This window comes from Schistocerca americana, chromosome 4 (genome assembly GCF_021461395.2).
Source record: "Schistocerca americana isolate TAMUIC-IGC-003095 chromosome 4, iqSchAmer2.1, whole genome shotgun sequence".
Classification (NCBI taxonomy): Eukaryota; Metazoa; Arthropoda; class Insecta; order Orthoptera; family Acrididae; genus Schistocerca; species Schistocerca americana.
Window position 1 is genome coordinate 136,239,039 of NC_060122.1, and position 12,679 is coordinate 136,251,717.

Below are 12,679 nucleotides of genomic sequence, written 5' to 3' on the forward strand. Positions count from 1 at the left end.
TTATTGACTGGATCTGTAGGCATAAAATAACTATATTAGTACATATATTAAATTTTATTTTAACCAATGCTGCAGTGCAGCTAGAAACTAGATATTAAAGAAAATGAGCAAATATGTACAAAGGACGGCATGAAACACCATTCATTAGCCATATGGCATTTAATAAGGCAGTAAAAATTCTCTCAATTCTCGTAGATAGACACTTGTCCTAATCAGGTGTGCAGATGTAAGAATGTTTCCAAGTTATGAGCGTGTCGTATTTGCGATGCTTTCTACAAAGGAATGTCAATAGCGAGGATAATAGCCTCCCTTTTTTTTTCTCCACCTGTACCTCTGAAAGGCACACGCTAATGGCTTTTTTTTTTTCAGGCGACTGTCGCCCAGCTGGGTGCCCACGACGCATTACGTGCAGGTGGTCACTTAACTTTCTTACCGAAATATTTACGACACCAGTTTCCGCTACAGTGACAGTCTCATATAAAAATTCCAGAGGTTGAGAATTTGCGTTGCAAATGTGTAGATACAAAACCTTATGAATATAACAGTGTCCAAAAAATTTTCGCCGGCATTGTGATACATTCACGCATTTACACTTATTTCATAACCCTTAAAGTACGATTCTTGGTTTCCAACATCCTTTTTCACAAGTCAGAGTCCCTAACCACTATTCATTACTCCTTACCTTATTACACATATACATATTCGTCGACACTTTTTCAATATTTCATCTTAATAAATACATAGCATAATCAAATTCCTCATATAGCATCAGCTTATTGATCATAAACATACCGCAACAGCATAATACACATAGTCATCGTAATAATAACATCATAACACCTCAGTCAACTCTCAAAATCGTCGTAGCTTCCTCCAATAATTTCAAAACCTAAAAAATTCTCTGCTCATGTCGAAAGTGTCATCTGCCTCAAACGTACTTTAAAAATCGTGATCCCATACCAAATAGATCATTCAAAGCTCTCATAATATCACAATGGGTCCGAAAAAATATGAACAGTTCACAAAGTACAGACAAAATACAATTTCGTAAGTGTGAAGTTATCCAACTGTGTAATCACGTAAACATCTGTCACTGATGTAGTAAAAAAAAGTTTTTTTCTCTCTTAAATGATCAGATAGATGTGTAATTATGTGTTAGAGAAATATGGTTCCGATGTGTGAAGTTGTGTAAGCATATACCATATTAGCTAGGGCTCCTTGTGCTTGCCAAACACATGGTACACAAAGTAGGCGTGTACCCCCTGAGGATTAATGTAATTATACCCTCAGGTGTTACAGAGTACAGCAATGGAATGAAATGTATCATGAAAATCCTTTGTATCATTGTACTTCAAATATATTTAAAAATAAATGTTTTAAGTACAAAATTAATCACTCAAATACGTGTCCTGTAGCGCTAAACTGTGCGTCTTGTTGTAAGATAATCTCTGTGGAAGTGTCATAGTTGTCGTCCTCCGAAAGCTAAGTTCTGCAGAAGTCAATGTACTGACCTTATGATAAACAAAAGTGAAATGCTTTGCGTATAGATATCTTAGTTATTACGCTTATTGCCATGATGGAGAAAGTACTGTGCTGTAACGTATTGTTGTGCTACGGAAAAGGCAGTCTCATTGTAGCTATACCACAAAAGTTACTACTAAAACATGTTTTACTTTCCAGAATAATTCAGAAAACTGTGCGGATATAAAACAGATACACCGCAAAAGCAACATTGTAAATTGTCACTCATTAGTAGCGTCGTGATAAAATCGTGTAGCTGTCACATAAACTAACCTCTGTGTCATCTGGTAACTCTCAGAAAGCACTTTAACTTCAGAAAGTATTTTCAAATAAACCAAAATGTTGCATTAAAATCTCATTAGAATGCACACACACAATAACACTGTGTCGTCTGTTCATAATAACAATGCATTCGTAATTTCTGTTTAAATAAGTTCTCTTGGTTCTTGACTGGATATTTAACTTCAAACATTGTTGTATATTAACAGATTCTAAGTCTGACAAAGCATACTAGAAATGTGAAGTGAAAAGTTTTATGGCAAAGACAAAGTTAAAAAGCAGATTATCTTTCAATAAACGGTTTAACATGTGAAATGTGGTGTAAACCTTTACTCTTCCTAGTGCACAGAGTTTCAACTTGAACGCAATTATCATACGGTATACGTCGGTAAAGAATACTGGAATTTTTCTCAAGGTTAGCTTCTATGTTATTTTTCTCTGAGCCAGCCGGCGCACGTGGGTGCCTGCGGCGCGAGTCATTGTTTGTCTCTTTTGGCGCGCGTTGTTATTGGGATTAGGAGACCTAACTTCTACAAATTCGCCTTGCCGAGAGGGCCCAGCTCTGTTAGAATCCCGCCAGTTCTGATGAAATTCACGTCTGTCGTTTTGTCGGTAGTTTACATAGTTTCTTGTTTGTCGGTCATGTGGTGGAGAATTTCTCCCTGAATCGTAACTGCGCACTGGACCATTGCATCTAAAGTTATTCTGTCTCCCTTGATAATAATTATTTTGGTTCCCATATTGTCTGTTTCTATGGTAATCTCTGTCATATTCATTACTACAGAAATACGATCTTTCTCTGTAACTGTTATTACTCCACCAGTGGTTGTCACTTGGGTGGCGTCTGTTTTGGTCACGATTTGCTTTGTAAGAATAGACTTGTCGTGTCCAGTTATTGTTTCTGTCGTCACGAAATTGTGACGGATGTGACCTGTAGTGATTGTTTTCCTGTTTTCGCATCCCGCAACTGTCTGTGTCGATTTCTAATTCTTGTAACAGTCCCTGAAAAGCTTCAATGTCGTCTTTGCAACGTCCTGCTAAAATAATATGTCGTAAATGTTCAGGCAATTTCATTAAGCAAATGCGGATGAGTTCTGAAGGGCTGTATGGGTTTGAAAGATATTGATTCTTATGCAACATGTCTTCAAAATATTTGACAAGACTGGAAAATTCAGATTGTTCAAAGTGTTTCATCATCATGATGCTATGTTTTACTCAGTCTTGTGTAACTTGAGACCAATATGCTGAGAGGAAGGCATGATAAAATTCTCCTTCACTGTGACAATCGTGAATGACCGATCGCATTCGCACAGCTGGTTCATTCTCTAAGTAGCCACACATAAATTCTAATCTGTGTTCTAACGACCAGTTGGGAGGAAAACAATGAGAGAATTGATGGAGCCATGCTTGTGGATGAATGTCGTTGGCAGAATTCTTAAACGTTTTGAATCTATGTGTAGTAATGAACAGCTTATAGTCAAAATCATCATGTCGGCGAGTCGCATATCGGTCATTGTTACGTCGTGTCGGCGGTTCCATCTCAAAATTCGGTGCACCTTGCCAATTTCTTTCATAATTTCCGAAGTGCCCTGAGTTATTATTTTGTGGCTGTTCCGTACTTCTATGTCCCTCTTCCCGTGTTGGAGTGCAAGTGTCCTCTGACATATGAAATTTTTGTATTACTTGTGCCAACTGATCTTGTACTTCCCGGATTTCTCTTTTCTATTGCGAATTAATTTGATTTTGATTTCGTTTGAATTTTCTAATTTGTTCATACTCTTCTGTGTCAGTGAAGGCTACAGGTCTTGTGTCATTCAGATCATCATCTACCTTTGTAGATAAGTTAGTGACCTGATCCGAAAGTTCGGCTACTTTCTCCGATAGTGAACACATTTCCTCAGTGTGTTTTTCTGAACCAAGTTTCAGAGTGTCCATTTGTGTTGAAATCGAATCTACTGTGTCCTTCAAGTTTTCCTGAGTTTTTGCAAGTTGCGTAACCGAATCGGTAGATGCAACTGAGTCAATTTTAGCCCACAAGGTCTCATGATTTTCATGAACAACGGTTTGCAGTTCTTTTATGGCTGCTTCGTAATTCTGTAATGCATTTTCATGCCGCGAAAAAATAGGTTGAAAATGCTCACAAATTTGTGTTTTTACGTCATTACAGACTTTTTGACATTTCGATTCAATGTTATGTAGCTCAGTAGTAAAATCTTCACGTGTTTGTTCAAGCGCCGTGTCTAACTTTTGAAGATTTTGTTCCACTGTGTCTAACTTTTTAAGATTTTGTTCCATTGTGTCTAACTTTTGAAGATTTTGTCCCATTTGTCTCTGATTTTGTTCCATTTGTTGCATTAATTGCAATAATAATGTATTATTGTCTGGAATCTGTTTCTCTATGCTTTTTTGCAGTGCATTTTCACCGGCAACATTCACATTTTGACAAGCAGAAAATGTGTCTTGACTCATTTGAGAAAACGGTGAGAACCCAAAACCTGAGTCTACAGTATTTGCTATATTGTGTTCTGTCATTCCCGATTCCTGAGGCGAGCTGTTGCCGACCGATCGATCGATAATGCTTCCCTGTTCACTACCTGTTTTACTGTCTACACCATTATTTGACGCCCGCTCCATTTCCCTATGCACAGTTACCAAATTACTACTTTGAATGTCTGTTAATTCATTACGCAGCGGTGCTGGTAAGCTACACTCGTCGTCACTATTATTTCTCAGTTTACTTTGGAGCCTAGTGTTACGTTTTTCACACGCCATTATTGTCACAATATTTCACATGATAACACAGAAAAGCACAATTTGAAGAGCAAAAATAAGAGAACACATTAACATAGCACTGAAAATAATATGTAGTTAATGGCAAGCGCAGCAGCGAAATACTTGGTGCAAATCTACATGCATGACACAACTGTTTTACTGGACAACAATGAAAGACTGCAACTACAAAGGAAATTCTCTCTACAATTACGCGCTAGCAATAAACAATAGCTACACTAATTACACAAACTACAAGAAAAAAATCAGAAGATTCCAGTGAAGTATCCTCGGCTAAGGGTCAACATATGAAACGTCCCCTTAGAAAAATTGTACACGACTGTGCTTAAACTGACACACAATATTTTTAGCGCAACGCAATCTGACTTTCAGAAATCCCTACAAAAGAATGGCCCTGACTAACATTAACCTATGCGTTTCACAAATCGCTTACCTCACAAAAATCTTGGTTACTCGAACTACTGCAATACAGCGAGCGCCACTACTGCCAGCTAAATAAAAAGATTCAAACTACGGAAGGCACTAACTACTGATAGGCATAGTTAGCAAATGAAAGATTTTAATAGAGAACAAACAATGTAATTACCTTAATAGTCATAATATATATAGCAGTTCATGACAAATTACAAAACTCCGCCATCTCTCTCCCCACATCCACCACTGCTGGCGGCTCACCTCCCACTGCGCAACGCTACGCGCTGTTCACATCCAGCTGCCGCTGCTCAACACTACAATGGCAGACAACAATGCAAACTAGACACAGATTGCACACAGCACAGCCAGTGATTCTCACACAAAGCGTTACGTGGCGTTACCAATAAGAAAACATAAACAGCCTACTTACAGATTGAACAGTCTGTTAATTTCTACACTAATTAATCATTGGAAAGACAGTAAGAGGATCTTGGCAACCGGTCTCCACAAGATGGCATGACATTAAGCGTGCATGTATCTTACATGCAAGGACTGATAAATGGCTTAGGCACAATAAAAACAAGTACCAGCAATACTGAATTAAGCGCAAGAACTGATAAATAGCCCAGGCAGAGTAAAAATAAATAGCACAAATACTAAATTAATACGCTATATTGATCGCAGACTCGTCAGACATATAGCGTAAACCATGTGGGTGTCTCAACACACGTGGCATAAACTGAGATTAAGTAAAGGCAAGAAATAAATATTCTCTGTGTACCTCGTCCAATAAAGAATAAATGATTTCAAGCGCAGGATAGGTTGATATGATTGAGTGCATAATGCATCGGACTGGATAAGTAGACTCGATCTCGTAAGCAGATTCCAGCTGACGAATAGGGAGCCTTTGCGGTGTTACGCGCATGAATGCCGAATCACATTTCAATCCACTACATGTTCTGCAAGCAAAACAAATGCAAATAACTGTGAAAATACTTGTATCACATGGCAGAAATGATCTAAACGTTGCGTTAGAAGAACGGTGGCAAAATAACTGAAGTGGTCTTCCCATAATCTCCAACATAGTCGTCGTCTCCGAACTTCTACGCTTCCAGTCCCAAAGCACAGAACGCTATCAAATAAATCCGGACACAGGGTCCAGACTACCGCGCATGTGCCTGACTGGATACTAGTCTCACCAAATGTGATACGCGCGCTATAGCAAAGCTGTAAAGAGTGAACACAAACTTTTTGGACGATTGAGGGGTTCTATTACTGGATGCTGTTACATGGAACATCAAAGAGCACTTCGTGAAGTATTGTTGAGTGGCGACCTAAATGCACAACACCTTTCATGGCTCTCATGAAACGTAAACGCCAAGGGAATCACATAGTCAGACATGGAGGAGGCCGGCCGAAGTGGCCGAGCGGTTCTAGGCGCTTCAGTCTGGAACCGAGCGACCGCTACGGTCGTAGGTTCGAATCCTGCCTCGGGCATGGATGTGTGTGATGTCCTTAGGTTAGTTAGGTTTAAGTAGTTCTAAGTACTAGGGGACGGATGACCTCAGAAGTTAAGTCTCATAGTGCTCAGAGCCATTTGAACCATTTTGAACCTGGAGAAGAGCCTAAACATGACTTGTGTTGCAACCAACCCGCACACATTCCGTTGTCTGCACACTACCATTCAGACGTCCTGCACATAGTTGTTTCGAAAAATATTGCCCAGCCACTGGATCTACTTACTCAGAGGATATGTATTCAGACTGCAAATATGTACTGGTGAGACAGTCTAGGCCAACTGCACTGCCCCTACCGCCAACCCCGGCAGAGATTATCTGGACGAGTTTCGACCATTGCTTAAGTAACAATACCCGTCTAACTCGAGATGTCTCCACAGTGGAAATTATTGATATTTGAATTACGTACTTCGTGGAAAAGTGACCAATGGTAACAAAATTGGCGAGTGTCATTACAACAGAATTGGACAATCGTCGACTCCAACAATCGTACATGTTCTCCGCAAGCCACCTGGCCGTGTCTGGCGGAGGATACTTCTGGCTTCACTATCTGTTTTCACTCCCCCCCCCCCCCCCCCTCGTCCTGCAATCCCCTGTTTCTCTCGCGAATGGTCGAATGGTGCATGATGGGAAGAATGATTGTTGATAGACCTCCGTGTTAGCCCCAATGCTTCGAATTTTGTCGACATTCTCATTTCACGAGGCTTCTTTGGAAGGGGCTAATATGTTGTTCGACTCTTCCGGAACGTACTCTGTCGGAATTTCGATAGTAAACTTCTTCGTGGTGTACAATGCCTCTCAAGTGTCTGCACTGGAGTTTGTTGAGCATCTCGCGCCGACGAAACGATCCTGTGACGAAACGCATCTCTCTCTTGGATCTTGTCTATCTGTTCTATTAATCCAGCTCTTGTAAGGATCCCAGAGTGAAAGAGCAAGACTCAAGAATCGGTCGAACACGTGTTTTGCAAGCCACTTATTTCTTGGATGAATTATGTTTCCTAAAGATTCTTCCTATGTGACATCTGCTTTTCCTGTTGCTTTTTATGTGGTCATTCCACTTAAGTCTGCTACGGATTGTCACTCCTAATTATTTTACGGTAGTTTTTGTTTCCAGCAGTTTGTCACTAACAGTTAATTTAATCTTCTTCAATTTATGGGTAACATGTTACATTTAAATGCCAACCACTGCACCATTCATATATCCCCTGCAGCTCTTCCTGCCGTTCTGTACATTTTCTGACATTGGTACCTTCTTTAGAGAACCACATCATTTGCAAACTGCCTGATGGGGATTCCGTTGTTACCTTCAAAATCATTTATATGGATATTCTAAAGATTAATTGCCTGTCACGTATCCTTAGGGTACTCCTGAAATTATCATTACATCTGTCGATTTTGTTCTTTTAAAAGTGAGGTGCTGAGCTTTATCTGCGGGGAATTCTAGCATTTAGTCACAAACCTGGTCATATATGCAGTAATCTCGTATATTTTTCTCTAAGCGACAGTGCAGAAATGTATCAGAAGGCTTACTGAAGTCAAGAAACACGGCATCAAGCTGAGCGCCGTTGTCTACAGTGGTACGGATCTGATAGAGGAAAAGTGCGAAATGAGTTTCATGAGACATGCATTAGCAAAATCCACGTTGATTGGGTAACTATAAGTATTTATGAATACTTATATCATACTACGCTGCAGTGATAACACCGGTTCCAGGTAGATCACAGAGGTTAAGCGCTGTCGGGCTGGGCTATCACTTGAATGGGTGACCATCCATTCTGCCAAGCGCTGTTGGCAACTGGGGAGGACTCAGCCCTTGTGAGGCAAAATGAGGAGCTACTTGATTGAGCTTGATATCCACATCCAGTGACGCCTGTGGGCTAAGGATTACAATGCGGCGGCTCGGTACCATAGGGCCTTCATTTCCTATTCGGGCAGAGTTTAGTTTTAGTTTTTTATATCGTACTTACGTTATAGATATGTAGTTAATATACTTGTAAACGGACTAATTGTACATAGAGACCCGAAAGATAAATCAAACAAATTCAATTAGTGATGTTAAAAATAAATTTTTGAGGTTGTCAGGCAGATATATGTTTTCCTTGAAACGATTCATTCCAAAGAAGAGGGTTATTATTTATTTTCCATTATATATGTATACTTGTTTTTTGCATTATGTTACATTATCTGTATGTTTGTGTTGTACATTCAGAATCTGATGAGAAACGTGTAACACAAGCATTGGCACCAAAGGGATATGATGTGGTGAAAATTGAAGAAATGTGGACTACTGGACCCATTCAAAAGCTCTCCGATGACCCGACCCCTTTGCCAATTCGTAAGACGGTGTGCGGACAATGGCGACAGCTTGGCAGACCCTACCTTGCTGCCATGAGTGTGGGCTGGCAGGTAGCAGTCAGGTCGCTGATCACACAGAAGTATGCAGACCACGGAATCGACCACAAATCCATTGTCCTCACTCAGGCAAAAGGTTTGGGTCAGACCCACTCAGCAGGGGGGCAGATGGTGTACAGGGCCCTGCGCACTGTCAACTGTGGACATTCCTACAAGGTACAAAGCAGCCAGCAGGCAGTCACTGTTTTTTGAAAGGGAAGTGCAGCAAGGGCGCTCCCTGGGGACTTGGCTTCTTTGGTGTAGCTAGGGCACAGACCCGACTTGAGACTCATCTGAGGCTTTGTAGCACATTACCTGCCTGTTTCCAACCAATGATGGAGTTCCTACATGACTAGCACCAAGGCTGTACATGCTCCATGATAATGGATAGGGCTCGTCAACTGGCATCCAGTCCTCCACTGCCATTTCATATTTGATAAAGTGTTAGGCTCAACCTATTGATCCCAAATGAATGTGAAACAAAGCTTGTAAATATGTGAAGAATGTACAATGTGGAAAATAGAAAATACATTGAAGAGACAAAGAAACTGGTACATCTGATAATGTCGTGCAGGGCCCCCACTGAGTATGCAGAAGTGGAACAACACGACGTGACATGGACTCGACAAATGTCTCAAGTAGTGCTGGAGAGAATTGACACCATGACTCCTGCAGGGCTGTCCATCAATCCATAGGAATAAGAAGAATTGCAGATGTCTTTGGAACAATACGTTGTAAGGCATCCCAGATATGCTCAGTAATGTTTGGGTCTGGGGAGTTTTGTAGCCAGCGGAAGTGGTTAAACTCAGGAGAGACTTCCTGGATCCACTCTGCAGCAATTCTGGACGTGTGGGGTGTCGCATTGTCCTGCTGTAATTGCCCAAGTCCGTCGGAATGCACAATTGACGTGAATGGATGAGGTGGTCAGACTGGATGATTACATACGTATACCTGTCAGAGTCGAAACTAGACATACCAGCGGTCCCATATCACTCAAACTGCACACGCCCCACACCATTACAGAGCCTACACCAGCTTGAACAGTCCCCTGCTCACATGCAGGGTCCTTGGATTCATGAGGTTGTCTCCATACCTGTACATGTCCATCCACTTGATACAATTTGAAAGGGGACTCGTTCGACCAGGCAACATATTTCCAAGGCATAAAGCTTTTGTGTTGTGCAGTCATCGGGGTACACGAGTGGGCCTTCGGCTCCAAAAGCCAATATTGATGATGTTGTGGATGGTTTGCACTTCCGTCACGTTGAACGGTTTTCATAAAAAGCTTTCCCCATCACACAAGTCGCTATTCTCATAAACATAATCCTCACAGGAAATACATATCGCCAGATTTATCTGTCTCAAAAATGTATATGCTTTATACTAAGATGTCTGAGGAAGAAAACATTTTGCCAGTGAAAGCCTGCATTTACCGTAAACCAATTCAGAATTTAATCTATCATTTTATAAGCTAAAGAGTGACACCTGCAGTACTTGTGACCTATTAGAAAATTTAATCAAAGCAGAGATAGATACCAGTAAAATTAACAATCTAAAGCTGGAGAAAGAGCTTCACCTAAGGGAAGTTGAGCAAGCAGGAGCCGCTAAGAAAGGAGATATACAGAAGTGAAAAGAAGGCTCAACACATGTACTTACTTTATACCTTGAAAAACATTGCCAACTCCAATGCTAACAACCAATGCTATTTACTACAAGAAACAGCTTTGGACATTTAATCTTGGAATACATGAATGTAGAACAGATCATGCTTTCATGTATATGTGCCCTGAAAATACTGCCTCTCGTGGACCTTCAGAAATTGGTTACTGCAGTATGTAAAATCATTGCTATCTGATATTAAACATGTGATAGTTGCGATTCTCATCAACAGAAAAATAGACACTGAGGAGCAAAAGGTTAAGTGGGTGACACTGAGAGGGATGCAATACAGAAAAGCTAAACCGAAAGTTTTCTTCATCTAGGACATGTTGAATTAAGACACACAATTTCGAAAAGTAAATCTTGCACGTCCATGTAGGTCTGGAACAATACCTGAACAACTTCTACTACTTCGACATGGGCCAATATGTTTAAAGAAAGCAAAAATAGATGACATGATATCGTTGTTACAGTTTATTCCTCCAGTGCACAGAGATATTTCACAGATGTTAAGATTTACAATGCAAAGATGTGCAATGGTAAGGAATAATATTCAAATGATCTGCTCAGATTAGTCTATTTTCTAAATATGTGGATAAATAGTGTAGTTACTATATGTTGTAAATATTTTTTTATTTTGTTTTGCAATGTAAGATGAACTGCAGAATTTAAATGTACACATCAGGCACTATGTGCAACGACTGTTTTCAATATATTCTAAAAGGCAACAATTGGTTTAACTGTTTCAATAGACATTTTTAAATATTTTTAAATAGAGTGAGAATCTGTTAAAGTATAAACGTAATGACGAGCAGTCACCAATAACATGATATTAGTACAATAACATAAGAAGTAAATACCGCCGAAAACTGTAAATAAAACTTCATACAAACTGCACAGTTTATTAAGAAAAGAAAGTACCACAAGTAGTTAATAGGTTATTGGTTTTCAGTTGCTATTCTCATGTAAATATAAGTTCATATTGGAAGGCTACAAGCCGTCTGGCTTGTAAATACTAAATATATCTGCCCCCTCTCACGGCTGGCGATAGGCAGGACACGTTAGATGTATCAGCTTAGTCACATTACGTTGATTTATTACAGGGAAACCGATGTTATAAAATTTCAGTGGTCATCGGTTAAGGGGCTAGTAGTTCCAGTCTGTCAATGTGTGACAAATGCACACAGCTCGCGCACTGCTCTGGATGCAGTAAGTGTGTTGTGGGCACTTTAGCATTGTGCTGGCTTGCGTGGGTCAAGTGGCCAACGAGGTAGACGTATGGAACCTACCGGTCCTTTTCACTAAGACTGGGTTAGCGGCCTTTGGCACGACTCGCCTCTTGAAGTGATAGAGGGAACAGTTTGGAGTGCTTGCTGGGATACCACAATTTATGGTGGAAAAGTACAAGTCTTGCAATGTGGTTTGACTCAGAAAATTCAGAAGTGTTACACTACGATCTTGTTCGCCTGTCGCTGGCTGACGTCAGATGGGAATTTCTGGGAAAAACTATCGAGGAAGATGTGCGCTGATTGTACTACGACTGACGTCATTCTGGAACGAGGATTTTAATCGTGGCTTTGACACGCTCTTGGTGGGAAAGCAGCATTTTTCCTGATTGGCGTTTGCGGCCAGATTGGCGCAAGCCGTCGAGTCGGGAGCTGGTGGAAAAAAAAGTGACACTCTTGGTTTGATGGTGGATGTGGGTAGGTCATTTGTTCGAGAGGTCGTGGTGCTTCGAAGTGCCCGCGTCCTGACGAGCAAGATTCTGATTGAAATGATAATTAAATGGACACCCTAGCTGCAAACAGGCGTTGATGTACTTCATTGGGGACATGTTGAAAATGTGTGCCCCGACCGCGACTCGAACCCGGGATCTCCTGCTTACATGGCAGACGCTCTAGCCATCTGAGCCACCGAGTGCACAGAGGATAGTGCGCCTGCAGGGACTTATCCCTTGCACGCTCTCCGTGTGACCCACATTCCCAACATGTCCACACCACTACATTCGTAGTGCGCCTAATAGATGTTGGCCCATCATATTCATTACTCGTGGCAAATTAATCTACCAAGTCCCGTACGAGTTCGGGCATAGCGTGTGCGTTCGCACA